The sequence below is a fragment of the Bos grunniens genome, chromosome 3 (genome assembly GCF_055505025.1).
Source record: "Bos grunniens cultivar Pamir isolate PY7600 chromosome 3, Bosgru_T2T1.0, whole genome shotgun sequence".
Classification (NCBI taxonomy): domain Eukaryota; kingdom Metazoa; phylum Chordata; class Mammalia; order Artiodactyla; family Bovidae; genus Bos; species Bos grunniens.
The window spans coordinates 4,498,546-4,513,122 of NC_141167.1; the positions used below are offsets into that span (position 1 = coordinate 4,498,546).

General features: G+C 48.7%; 1 pseudogene across 1 annotated transcript; it reads right to left on the reverse strand.

Annotated features, from left to right (window-relative positions):
* Positions 1-9,896: 9,896 nt before the first annotated feature.
* LOC147374875 (small ribosomal subunit protein uS9 pseudogene) lies at positions 9,897-10,473 on the reverse strand (annotated as a pseudogene). The gene has a single exon (XR_015154921.1). The product of XR_015154921.1 is annotated as a small ribosomal subunit protein uS9 pseudogene (transcript).
* Between the last annotated feature and the right edge of the window lie 4,104 nt (positions 10,474-14,577).

Below are 14,577 nucleotides of genomic sequence, written 5' to 3' on the forward strand. Positions count from 1 at the left end.
AGGAACCCAGGGCTAGAAAGCTAGGAAGGAAGGCAAAGGAAATTCTTCTTCCCTGTGAGGGTTGTGACTCAGAGTCACTTAGGTGCTGTGGATGACTCAAGGGAAAAACCAGGGTTGGGTTGTTTCGTGAAAGAAAAATCTCATCACAGTGTATCTTCTGACAAAGATTTAAGCAGGGAAAAGCTGTCTCCATTTGGAGGCTAAAGATAGGCAGAATAGAGAAAAACTCAGTGTTCTTTTCAGGAAGCTTGCGGTGAAGGGTGAGAGAATGTAGCAGCCCACAGGGAGACCTGCAGGAAAACGAGAAGGTCATCAAGACGGGCCCTGTGACTCGCAGGGCTGGGGAACTGGGAGGCTGAGTCCCCGCTCCAGCTCTGCAGCCAGGTCTTCCCGTGGCCTGACAAGCCTTTTACTGCCTCAGTTTCCTCATCAGTAAAATACTTTGTATTAGACGCTCTTTCAGGAGATCGTCCATTCTCAGCGCCCCTAGTTCTATGGACTGACGCATTTTCCAGAAGAATTCACTTCTTTAGGTTTGGCAGTGCTGGGTCTTCGGTGCTGTGGGGCTTTCCTCCAGCTGGGGTGAGGGGGGCTCATCTTGGTTGTGCTGCTCAGGCTTCTCACTGCGGTGGCTCCTCTTTCTGCAGAGCACGGGCTCCAGGGGTTCAGTAGTTACGGTGCCAGGCTTTAGTTGCTCCGCAGCTTGTGGGGCCTTCCCAGACCAGGGATCAAACACGTGTCTCCTGCATTGGCGGACAGATTCTTTGCCTCTGAGCCACCAGGGAAGCCTTTGGACTGACACATTTTGACATGAGGTGAGGTTTTTTTCCTTTTTCTGTTGAACAGACTCTTGGGATTAAACTGAAGAGCGAGTTGAGAGCAAGGATTTGTCTCCTTTGCTGACTGACAACATCCAATTAAATTGTGAGAAGTGGTTTTGCTTGGCAGTGCATTTGTTTGCATGCTAGGAATTGAGGAAGCTTGATTTTCTGCCAGCTCCGTTGCAGAACTAATCTCAGCAGACATCAAGATGTTTTAAGAGGAGGGAGAAGTAAGAAGTTTTGAGAAAAAGCTATGAACGGAGAAAGAAGCAAAATAGGGGTTAGGGTTGTGGTACTCTGTCTGAGCCTATCTGACCTCCATGCGCCTTTAGAACTAAACTCTGAGTCCAGGTGATGTCTTTCTTCATCTCCCTCCTTGGAAGAATGTGCAGGGACCAATTGCCTGGGTTCAAATTTCTGTCTGCCGTTGATTAAGAAGGGTGAACTTGGAGAAATGTCTTAATGGTTCAAAGCTTCAGTTTTCTCATCTGTAGATGACAATTATGACAGTAACATCTTATGGGGTCTTGGTGAGGTTAGGGTGGCCAGAGCATGTGATGCTCTTGGCATTGGGTCTGCTTGATGCTGGTCATTATCACCCGAGGATGCAGACCTCCCTGCAAGTCACTCAGACCGTACGGCAGATGAGGTTTACCGACCTTGGGCTCCATTGTTCAGAGCCTGGGCCTCCCAACAGAAACCCAAGAGCTAAGCATATGGTGATGAACCAGGCCAAGGACATAAAATTGGACATGTTTAAGGCAAAGAGAAGGCACAGACTGTCTTCCGCCATCTTTGCAGTGCGTAGTGGTTGCAATCAGACTTCTATGCTTGTCTATTAGTCAGCTCTGCTGTGATAACAAACAGTCCCTAAATCTCACGGCTTCTAACCCTGAATGCTTATCTTTTCATCATGTTGCATAAACTGGCTATGGGTTGGCTCTAAAAGTCCCTGCGTCCTCTAGCTTGGAGAAGCAGCCCCTGTCTTGGACACGCTGGTTTTGTGGCAGATGGAGACAGAGTCACAGGACTGTAGAGACTGGGAGGCATGTCTTCCATATCGTGTTCTCACACACTCCACTGCCCTGAGCAAGTCACTCGGTCTAGCTTGACAGCGGGATGAGAATTAGAATCTGCACAACCTTTCGCTTCTCCAGGGGATCATCCCAGCCCAGGGATTGAACCCAGGTCTCCCGTGTTGCAGGCGGATTCTTTACCAGCTGAGCCACCAGGGAAGCCCGTGCACAAAGTTGGATGCTGTAAATCAATAACTAATGGAGGGAATGCATAACCTTCTGGGGGAAGAGGGTGGCTATTAGGGGAGCAACAATATACTCTACCACAACAGCACACTTTCCTCTTTTTCTTGTAAACAAGGGAAAAGCAGAGAGTACTGGGACTTTCAGATAGACTTTGCATGGTGGAGCGGGTTATTCATTAGATGGAATCCTTACATTAATGCAATGCCTGCTGCTTGCTAAGTGTTTGCTGAATTAAAGAATGACAGTCTTATGGACTCTGTGGGAGAGGGAGAGGGTGGGAAGATTTGGGAGAATGGCATTGAAACATGTAAAATATCATGTATGAAACGAGTCGCCAGTCCAGGTTCGATGCACGATACTGGATGCTTGGGGCTGGTGCACTGGGACGACCCAGAGGGATGGTATGGGGAGGGAGGAGGGAGGAGGGTTCAGGATGGGGAACGCGTGTATACCTGTGGCGGATTCATTTTGATATTTGGCAAAACTAATACAATTATGTAAAGTTTAAAAATAAAATACAATTAAAAAAAAAAAAAGAATGACACAATGCAGATGTAGCCGAGAGGATCACATGTTGCATTCTTTAACAGCCGTTTTATGTGTGTTGTTTCAAATATTTTGAAACACAGAAGCTACAGTGAATTTCACTGACAAAACAAGGTACATTTGGGGAACATCTTTAAAAATTATCCTTTGACCTTCTTTTCCAAGCGGGAAAAATTCCTTGGAACACAGAAACGGCAGTTCATTTAGAATTAATGGAAACCAGATATTTATAGAAATGTTTAGAAGGATTCGGAACCCTTCCCTAAATAAGCCTTTTGTCTTAGAGGAAAGACTAAAAGCACTTTTTGAAGGCAAAATGGTATGGCACAGCTAAAACGTCTCAGTCCGTGTAAATCTCAGACACGACTTGTAAACAGCACTGTTCTTTCTGGCGTGCAACTGTGCTCCATAAGGAGTGTTCCACGCCACGCCATAACCCTCCCCTTCGGATCACCAAGGAGGGGGTTTGCTACTGGTTTGTGAAGAGATTGGACTCTGCTTGACAAAACAGGGTCTGTTTTAATCATGGCAGAGACTCAGTTGTAGAAAAATAGATGAGAGAAAAGCTTCAGTTGAACGTTCCCCTTGCTCCTGCCTCCTATAGTGCAAATCCTTAACGCTGAGACATCAAGACACAGTGAAATGTCCTTTGGTTAAGTTCAGGTTAATACAATAACCTGCTAAGGCTGTGCTGAAGGGAGTTGAGATTTGGATTTTAAGAAAGCATGTCAACACTTCTTTTTTTCAATAATGCAAGTGTATATATACATTTATGCCTCAAAGTTTTAAACTTTGAGCCAAAAAATCCACTTCTCCAAATCAAAAATTAGTACTTGGGGACACATAACTCGATGCGGTTGTTAGGAACCCCTCTCAGAGTTTTCTATCCTTTAATCATCTTCAGAAATTTTGGAAACCAGGTATTAAGCCCACAGCTAAGTTATTTGATTTTCTTCCTGATTTTGTTTTTCTTTCCTTTTTTTTAAAAAGGGACAATTAAAAAAATAAACTAAACCCAGAAACTCTCTGTCGTACCCTTTTTGAAACCATCTGAGCTCTTTTTCCCTTTCTTTGGATGTTTGTCTCCGTCTATGTGGAATACTTACACTGTTATTCTCAGCTTTTTCAGCCACAAGTATCTCCTGACTTCTTCCTGTTGATAACTTTATGATGTGTTTGGCTTAAACAGTTCTTCCGTGTCTGCATTTTTAGGAGAATTACTAATGATGTCTTCTTTGCGGTGCTAGTCTCTGTACCTATGCATATTTCTTCCCCAAGCCTCTTTCGACAGTCATCAAGCACAACATGTATCTATTATCAGCTTCCGAAGTTCCTGAGAACCCCCCTTTTGGACTCCTACCCCTCTTGTTTTGGTCCTGGCTCGTTGATTGCCAGGCTCTGCACAGGTGGTTGTTTTATATCATCTACCTGCTTCCCAGGCGGCACTAGTGGTAAAGAACCTGCCTGCAATGCAGGAGACTAAGAGACACGGGATCGATCCCTGGGTCATGAAGACCCCCTGGAGGAAGGCATGGCAGCCCACTCCAGTATTCTTGCCCGAGGAATCCCATGGACAGAGGAGCCTGGTGGGCTATGGTCCATGGGGTCACAAAGAGTCGGAGACGACTGAACGACTAAGCACTCACACCTGGAAATGCCCTTTTCCTGCTTCTTCTGTTAGATTCCCGTCTCTCAGAGCCCTTGTTTTCCACTTTCTGGTTTTCCTTCTCATTTTGGTGGAGCACATCCTTTAGTAGTCTCCTGAGAAAAGGTACTGGAAAATAATTTTCTGAAATCTCGCCTAACGGTGTCCTTACTCTGCCCTTCGTTACTGTTCAGCCTCTCAGTCTGACTCTTTTTGACCTCATGGACTGCAGCACACCAGGCTTCCCCGTCCTTCACGGTCTCCTGGAGTTTGTTCAAACTCTTGTCCTTTGAGTTGAGGACGCCATCTGACCACCTCATCCTCTGTGGCCCCTTTGATTAATAGGTGGTTGGATGTGGCATTTTAGGATGGAAATATTTATTTTTAACAGACTTTTGAAGGCATGGCTCCATGGTCTCCTTGTTTTCTGTACAGCTTTTGAGAACGTCTAATAGTTCTTCCCAATTCTTTGTTTAAACCTTCAATCCCCTTTTTCTCTTTTTGATTTTTTGTAAGTTTTTAGACTCTTTTCTTTGTTTGCAGTGCTTTGTGAAATGTGGCAGAGATGTGCCTTGGCAGAGATCCCTTTTCATTCTTTGTTTCATTTATTGTCCAGAAACTCAGACCCTCCAATTCTGGGATTTATTTATTTATTTTTGTATTATTTATTTGCTAATTTCATCCCTATTGTTTTCTGTTCTTTCATTCTGTACTTCTGTTTCTCAGATTTTGGACCTCTTGGGTGAGCCTGTAATTTTCTTGTCTTTCCTGATACTGGCTGAGTTCTATTGAATTTTTTAGTTTTCCTATAATATTTTTTTTTTGCATATTACCACGATTAAGCTAATTAACACATCCATGACCTCACACAGTTCCTTTTGTGTGTGTGTGTGTGTGTGGTGAGGACACTTAAGATCTGTTCTCTCAGCAAATTTCAAGTGTCCAAAACAGTTTTATTAACTATTATCACCAGGTTGTTCATTAGAGCCCCCAGAACATATTTAACTTATAACTGAATTCTTGCCAACATCTCCCCATCTCTCCCAACACTCAGTGTCTGGGGTTTCTTAGAATCCATATATGAGTTACATTTGCTATGTTATTTTTACTTACTACTGATAAACACTTTCTTATCCACTAAATATTCTCATTTAAGACGTAGCATCCTTTCCTTGTTTCATGGTTGCACTCTCTCTCCGGGAGCTGCTATGAATATCCATCCTTACTCTGTAGAAGAGTTTTCTCTGCTTCCTACGTTGTTTCTCTCTCCTGTAAGTTGAATTTAGTTCATCTGTGTTCAGGATGGGGCTTGCTGAATGATGCTTTCCACAGTGGGCTGAAGACCTACCTATTTTTCTGCAGGACCTCCTATGTATCAGCATCTTCTCACCTTTTTCTCTTTGTCCAGTGAGTTTTTCTTTCTGGAGGAAATTTCTGGTTTTCTGTGGGGAGAGTGTAATGGGTTGAACTGTCTTTCCCAAAAATGGTTCGTCCAAGTCCTAACCCCCTGGGCTTCAGAGGTGACCTTATTAGGAAACAGGGCTCAGTTCAGTTCAGTCGCTCAGTCGTGTCTGACTCTTTGTGACCCCATGGACTGCAGCATGCCAGGCCTCCCTGTCCATCACCAACTCCTGGAGCTTGCTCAAATTCATGTCCATCGAGTCAGAGATGCCATCCAACCATCTAATCCTCTGTCGTCCCCTTCTCCTTCTGCCTTCAATCTTTCCCAGCATCAGGGTCTTTCCTAATGAGTCAGCTCTTCCTAACAGATGGCCAAACTATTGGAGTTTCAGCTTCAGCATCAGTCCTTCTAAAGAATATTCAGGACTAATCTCCTTTAGGATGGACTGGTTGGATCTCCTTGCAGGCCAAGGGACTCTCAAGAGTCTTCTCCAACACCACAGCCCCAAAGCATCAATTCTTCAGTGCCCGGCTTTGACCTCATTAGGAACCAGGCCTGTTGCAGATGTAATTGGTGAAGATGAGGTCACAGAAGAGTCGGGGGACGCTGATCCGGTCTGACGAGCGTCCTTGTAAGAAGACAGAGGCACACGGGGAGAAGCCCTGTGACGCAGAGACAGAGGTTGGGTGAGGACTGCCTGGGGCACCATCAGCTGAAGGAAGAAAGGGGGTCCCTCTCCCAGGGGTTTCAGAGGCTGCATGGCCCTGCTGACACCTTGATTTTGCACGTTCAGCCTCTAGAACTGAGAGATGAGACCTCTCTCTTGTTTTAAGCCTCCTGTTCGTGGTGCTCTGTCACAGCAGTTCTAGGAAAGTATTCCAGAGGGCACGTGCCAGCTGCTGCTTGCTGTGGGGGCCGAGGGGGCAGGAGAGGGACAGGATGGGACAGTGAGCTGGGGTGGGGGGAAGACGGGGGCTGGAGCGGGCAGGGGACTGGGAGAGGGGAGGAGGTGGGAGGGGGCAGGGGTCCAGAAGAGGACCCGTCCTCTACAAAGTGGGTTCAGGAGGTGGGCTTTATTTAACCCCACATCCTTTCAGGCTAGTTGAGGGTCGCAGGCGTGCATGTGTGCTCAGTTTCTCAGTCTTGCCTGATCTTTGAGGCCCCATGGACTGTAGCCTGCCAGGCTCCTCTGTCCATGGAATTCTCCAGACAAGAATACTGGAGTGGGGTAGCCATTCCCTTCTCCAGGGATCTTCCCGCACTTGGGAAAGGAACCTGATCTACTGCATTGACAGGTGGATTCTTTACTACTGTACGGCCTGGGAAGCCCAGGTGAGGGTCTGGCCCTTGTCCTGTGCTGTGTCTGCGGGTCCCTGGGCCTGGAGTTCATCGCTGTGGGAGGGAACCTCCTGGTTCCTCTGGGGGTGAGAAAGGCATGGCCCTCATGGGGCAGGGCTGTGGAGCCTGTGTCCTTGTCACTCGGACTCCCAACGAATCCTCGTGCTTTCAGCCTCAGCTCACTTTTGAAAAGCAACTGGAACCTCCCCGTCCTGAAAGACCTGCCTCTGCACACCTGTGTCCAGGTCTCAAGGCCTGCAGCCAGAGGTCATGGCTTCCAGGAATCCCTGAGCCCTCCCGGAAGGAGGCGAGGGCGCCCTCTCCTGGCCTCCCCAAGAATTTGCTCCAGGCTCCCTGTAGGTCCTGCCTGGCCTGGAGGGACACCTTTCTGTCTGATGCATCCTCCCCTCACGGCACTTTTCCACACAATAATCCTCAGTGCATGTCTGTGGGATAAATGAATCGATCGAGATGACATTGAAGCTAAAATGAGAAGACATTTGACTTTATGCCTAAGGCTAAGACTGTTAAAAAAAAAAAAAAAGAACACACACCAATCCACCCATTCTTTACAGATAGAAATTTATATCTCAAAGCTAAGAAAAAAAAAAAAAAGAATCAAAATTGGGACTCTGGGTAGTCTGATAATTATAAAACCAAACATCCATCTCCTTGCTGGAATTTTTGAATTCCAATCAACTGCAAAAAGTTTCTTGGCCACTCTCACAGTTGGGTTTGCCATCCTTAAAATGAATCGGCAGAGCATGGTTTACAGCTCACAAAATTCTAGGAAGAATGTTATAATTTTAACTGGGCTATTTACACAGATTTTCCTAGAGCCAGCTCAGTGCTGGCAGGCTACCTCTGCTCCATGCATCTTCTCATTCCCCCAAATGGAGGGGGGCTCACATGTTCTCCCAAAGTTATTTAAGCAAGATAAATAGGAAATTCCTCTCGTTAGGCAATTCTTTGCAAGAGCCTGTATTGTCACGAGGTGTTCCCTGAACCCTTAGAGTTGAAGACTCGCCTTAGGAAGCAAAGCCCTCCCCCGTGTCTCGCTGGGTGGATGCTTTGGAGAGATCACTGAATGTCTAATTTTCATGGCAGGCGTTTGAGTCCATGTGACACCCTGTGACAACGCCTTCCTGTCTGTTTGATTAGAAAAAGGGGCTCTAAGAAAACTCAAAGAATTAATGGAAAAGGATCTGAAAAATATATATATAAATTTGTTCAGTATATATCTGAACTGCTTTGCAGTAAACCCGAAACTCACACAACATTTAAATCAACGATAATTTAAAAGAGAAATCCAGGGAAATCAAGACAGGGTCCATCTGTACTATAGCAGAAGTGATCATGGAATTGCCGTGGTCATCATTGCGATGGCCAGACTGATCTGCTACTCTTGGACTTAAATTAGCAGGTTGCTATGTGAAGAGTTTTTATTAATGGATCAGGCAAGACTTCTTTGATCACTGATCTTGAGATCCTAATTCAAATTAGCGTTAAAAATGAGTAAGTTTCGGCTCACAAGATCAAAGGGAGACTGCAGGTAGGTAGGATGAGACCAGCCCCGGGACAGGCTCGGGGTCTGGACTTCGGGAACCAGGAAGCTGACAGTATGCTTCTCCTCTCCGGGCGGCTTCCTTCCCTCTCGAAGCCTTCCTCCCCACGGCGGCAAACATGGCCCCTCCTGGGATCTGGAGACAGCGGCTCCAGGCCCGACCTGGAAACCCGGGGCCGGAAGCGCGGAGCCCTGTGGCCTGCACCCTCCCTGGATCGACCAGCGGAGGCGGGGCCGGACGGTTCTGCAGGAAGACTGGGGCCCCTTTGAAGCACGTGGTGAAAGCAGGCAGGGCCTTTCCCAGAATGACGCCAGGGCCCCGTCTAGACAAATGACAAAGCGGATGTCCTTCCACTATCTGTGTATGTTTTCCTTCATAGCTTGCTATGCTTAATTAATTTTATTTTATTTTTGTATAATTCTCATGAGAGTATAGTTGGTTTACAATACTGTGTTAGTTTCAGGTGTACACCAGGGTGAATCAGTTATGCATATACACATCCTCTTCCTTAGATTCTTTTCCCATAGAGGTCATCAGAGAGTAATGAGTAGAGTTCCCTGTGCTATTCAGTAGGTCCTTACTAGTTATCTATTTTATGCATGCGCATGTGTGTGAGTGCTCAGTCGCTCCAGTCGTGCCTGACTCTTTGAGACCCCATGGACTGTGCCCCTCCAGGCTCCTCTGCCCATGGGATTCTCCAGGCAAGAATACTGGAGTGGGTTGCCATGCCCTTCTCCAGGGGCTCTTCCAGACCCAGGGATTGAACCTGGGTTTCCAGCTTTGCAGGCAGATTCTTTACCACTAAGCCACCAGGGTATAGCTGTGTGTGTATCTCAGTCCCAATCGTCCAATTTATCCATTTCCCCTTATCCCCTGGTAACCATAGGTTTGTTTTTCATATCTGTGACTCTACTGTTTTATAAATAAGTTCATTTTTTTTTAAGATTCCACACATAAGCGATATCCTATGATATTTGTCTTTCTGTGTCTGACTTACCTGACTCAGTATGACTATCCCTGGATCCATCCATGCCGCTGCGATGGCGTTGTTTTGTTCTTTTTTATTTTTTTTATTTATTTATTTTTTTTTTATACAGGAGCTACAACCACCTGGGGTTTAGCCATTGCTGACTCCGAATTCTGCTGTGGGATGTTATCCGGCGAACTAGATGGAGCTCTCAGGGGCCTCGTTTGTTCCCTGCTAGGCCCGGCCTGCGCGATGGTTCTCGGGAGAGAAGTGCCTTGTTCTTTTTTAATAGATGAATAATATTCCACTGTAGATATCCCCCACATCTTCTTTAGGTAGCTTGCTGTGCCTTTTTTTTTTTTTTTTAAATCCCATAACATTTATTATAAAGGTGCTGTAAAGGGAAACGCTGGGCTTCATGACGGGCTTATCGGTAGGATTTCTGGTAGCGGGCACGGGCACCAGGACCTCCAAACTTCTTGGATTCGCAGCGACGGGGATCGGCTACCAGCAGGGTCCGGTCATACTGGATGAGGATGTCTTTGATCTCCTTCTTGGAAGCCTCATCCACATATTTCTGGTAATAGGCCACCAAGGCTTTGGAGATGGACTGGCGGATGGCGTAAATCTGGGCGATGTGACCACCACCCCTCACTCGGACGCGGATGTCCACACTAGCAAATCGCTCCTTGCCCAGGAGCAGAACAGGTTCCAGTAGCTTGTATTGCAGCGTGCGCGGTTCGATCATCTCCAGGGGTCGTCCGTTCACCTTGATGAGGCCGTTACCTCGTTTGCAGTGCGCTACGGCTGTGGCCGTCTTCTTACGTCCGAAGACTTGCACCGACTGCAGAGGGCCCTTGGACGGCATGGCTGAAGGCGCAGAGACGAGATCCTCACTGCGCGGCGCCCCAACCGGAAAAGTGCTTGCTGTGCTTTAGTAACCGAAGGTGAGACGTCATTTAGCTTTAGACCCCAAAACTGCTACAACTGCGTTCTTTGAATAGCAGACTGAGTCAGCGTGGAGGATTGTGCCAATGTGCGCATGCCAAGTGCCCACGGGGAGCTGGGCGAAGGGGCAGCGAGCCCACTGGGTGTTTCTAACCTTGCTCCAGAGCCTGGGATTGGGTGGGGCTGACTCGGGGTGGAGAGTCTGCGTTCGCAGCCGGGGGCAGGGGAGGAGGAAGTAAAGGCTGGAAACCAGGCTGAAGCAAGTGTGGTTGCTCCAGCCCCCAGTGGCCGGCATCGGTGCTGGACCGTGCTGGACACCCCAGGCACGGCTGCTCTCGGTCCGCAGAGGAGAAAGCGGAGCCTCACCGCCCAGGCCTGCGGTTATGAGCCGCCGGGAAGTGGCAGGGAAGAACTAGGGCCTCGTCCTAGCCGGGTGGCCCACTTCCCACTAGGCTGCTCACGGAGGCTGAAAACCGGCGCCGGGATGGAACGAGGACTCCCACCATCCTCCAGCCGCGGGGTCAGAGGAAACCTCAAGTCCCCGCCTTGGCTGGACTCACAACCCTTCTTCTCTTGAAACAGTTGAGTTGCCTCTTGGGTTCTTTAAGCCGACTTTGGGATCTCGCATCTCCCCTTTCCCATGGGATGAAACTCCAACCTCACAACAAGCAAAATCTATGAACACAATCGCACAGGCAGATGCTTGCTGTGGGCTCTGAATGCGGGAACTCTCTGCAGGCGAGCAGAGAGCCCTCCAGAGTCTCTCCTCCCCTCCCTACCCTGGACTCTGGCTCTTCTAGGAATTTGATTTTTATCTTAAAGGCAGAAATGCCGGTTAACTTTTCTTCCCTGCTCAGTGTTTCCTATGTGTCAGCAAGTGAAGGATTTAATGCCCAGGTTTGTCTGCACACACCCAGACGAACGAAGGGCCCCTCCAGGCTGCTGTGATGGGACAGCCGCCTTGACTGTGTGCCCTGACCTGAGACCCTATCCCTCCCCACTCTCACCCAAGGAAGATGGGACTATTTGCCTCTTTGGTGAATGCCCCAGCTGGTGACAATGTGCTTTTCCTTTTATTTTAGGATTATTACAATCTTTTAAGGTCAGAATGTAACTATGCAGAATTGAGATTCTTCCTTTCCCACAATGCTGTCGTCTCCATGTCTGCCGGTCATTTCTCAAATCTATGGATTCCTGTTGAGATAAGGTCTTCGGTCTTGAGCAGTGTCCTGGGGCTAAAGAGTCTGGGTGCTGGCTGCAGTCCAGAGCAGGTCTTTCCAGCGTGGAGGCCAGCGAGGTACCTCTTGACTTGTCAAGAGACCCTGAGCTCAGAGGGCGAGGCCCTGGAGCACACATCTCTGAACTGGAGGCTCTGGTCTCCATAGCAGGGGCTTCTGGCTCCCTTCCACTCTGTTAGTGCTACCAGTGCCTGTTATGGGATGCTGGTTGCTATGGCAACAGGGAATGGGCATGGTAGTAGAGAACTGATCCAAGGGGATTATTGAGGACACCAAATGGAAAAGGGCTTAACTCACATGCACTTGCAGAAGCTCTTTCCTGTGAGCTGGTTATGAATCATTCGACCCCTTGCTCCCAAGGCGTCTGTCAGGGTTATTTCTTAAGATTCTCATGAGCTCCCTGGGGCTCCATGTCAACTGTGATGCCAGTTACAATTTCAGGGTCATGCTAGTGGTGTTATGTACATTCTCCTCCCGCTCAGCATGGACTTTAATGAAAAGGAAGAGACGGCGTTGGAGGAGAACACATTTCACATTTCTTCTAAAAATGAAATTGAAACCCATTTAAGTGTAGACTTTCACATGTATGGCTGAGACAGAGCAATTCATTGGAAAAACCTGTGTCCCTGTGGGCCGACTCTGTGTGCTCGCTAGTGCAATGAAGTCTGCAAAGGGCAGAGAGACTTTATCAGAAAGAAGCGCCAAGAGAGAAGTGCAAGACAAACAACAGAGCCCGCATTCAAGGGAAGAGACTCACAGGCTGAGAGGCCACTAGATACAGAAAAATCTGTGCGTCACTGAGCCAGAGACTGATTGCATACATATTACATCTACAGTCCCACTTGGGCATAGCGCTATTTCCTTTTCGTTCAGTCGTATAAAATACATAAGCACAGGCTGCTGGAACTGCAAGAAGCTTCAGAGCTGATGTAATACATCTGTACCAGTCGGGGTTTCAGGCAGGAGACAGAAACCGATCTCCTTACTGTGAGCAGAAAGGGATCCATCACGGGGAATGATCAGGAGGGGTCAGCAGCGTGAGCTGGGGCGGGGCCTCTGGGAGTAATTCCCAGGGCCACCCAGCATCGTCTTCTGGTCCATTCTGGGAGGTGGGGAAGTAGGGTGCTGCACTGTGGAGCCCGAGTTTAGGGTCACAGCCTCAATCCAGGGGTAAGGGAAGGAAGACGGGGCAGGGCAGTCCGCAGCCTACTCCACGCCGTGCTGGACTTTGGGGTTTGGCTGTTGCTACTGCCTTCACAGTATGTGGGTGTGTGTCCCTAAGTTGTGTCTGACTCTGTGACCACAGGGACTACATACAGCCCTCCAGGCCCCTCTGTCCGTGGGATTTTCCTGGCAAGAATACTGGAGTGGGTTGCCATTCCCTTCCCCTTCTCCAGGGGATCATCCTGACCCAGGGATTGAACCTGGGTCTCCTGCATTGCACTGGCGACCCACTCCAGTGCTCTTGCCTGGAAAATCCCATGGACCGAGGAGGCTGGTAGGCTGCAGTCCATGGGGTCGCGAAGAGTCGGACACGACTGAGCGACTTCACTTTCACTTTTCACTTTCATGCACTGGAGGAGGAAATGGCAACCCACTCCAGTGTTCTTGCCTGGAGAATCCCATAGACAGAGGAGCCTGGTGGGCTGCCATCTGTGGGGTCGCACAGAGTCGGACACGACTGAAGCGACTTAGCAGCAGCAGCAGCAGCAGCAGCTCCTGCATTACAGGCAGAATCTTTACCACTGAGCCACCAGGGAGGCCTATTGTCTTCACTGCTGCTGCTGCTGCTAAGTCACTTCAGTCGTGTCTGACTCTGTGCGACCCAATAGACGGCAGCCCACCAGGGTTCCCCATCCCTGGGATTCTCTAGGCAAGAACACTGGAGTGGGTTGCCATTTCCTTCTCCAATGCATGAAAGTGAAAAGTGAAAGTGAAGTCGTTCAGTCCTGTCCGACTCTAGCGACCCCATGGACTGCAGTCTACCAGGCTCCTCCATCCATGGGATTTTCTAGGCAAAAGTACTGGAGTGGGATGCCATTGCCTTCTCCGATTGTCTTCACTACCTCCCTGTCTTCGATACCTCCCTGTAACTCCCCCTCGGCACCCAGGAAGCTGGGGTCTCCCTTAGACACACCACACCTATCCCAGCACCTCCGGAAGAGGCAGCTTCCAGCAGCTGGGGATAATCCTCCAAGGAGGGAGCTGTGGCTAGGGTGGCTGTCCTGGCCTCGGAAGGGGTCTGGGAGGGGCTAGAGCCCCATTCTGTACTGGCCGCCAGGGAAAAGACCAGCCTAAGTAGCAGAGAAATCACCCCCTCACCCCCACACCCGTCTGCAGTATCACTCCAGTGCAGCCTCACCCGGAGCTCTAACTACAGTGGAGCCTGGGAAACGGGGGGTGCAAGTTTCTAACTTGTGCAGAAGGAGAAGGGAGGAGGTACCAGTGTTGGTTCAACACAGCAGTTACAGGGAAACCAGACTGTGAGATTCGGTGACTTCTGAGTTGCCTTGAGGGGCTGCCAGGCCCAGACCCAGGACCGCCGGTGTTGCGGTCTGATTTCTGGGATGGTTTTGTCTTGGAACCAGGTGACAGGAGGAACTGGTCATTTCACCGAGAATCCCAGATCCCAGTGATTCAGTGAGAAAACCATAGGAGCCACAGTGCTGTCTCTGGTGAGTGTCTTGGGAGGATGTGGGAGGTTTTCCACCAAAGGCTGCCAGCTTCCAGAAGTTTCTGTGACCGCGGGCTCTGTTGGCGAGGGTCTAGATTGTCAATGATTAGTTACAGTTAAATATTACTGAGACCTGGTTCTGATTAAGTAGGGGTTTTAGTTTCTTTACCC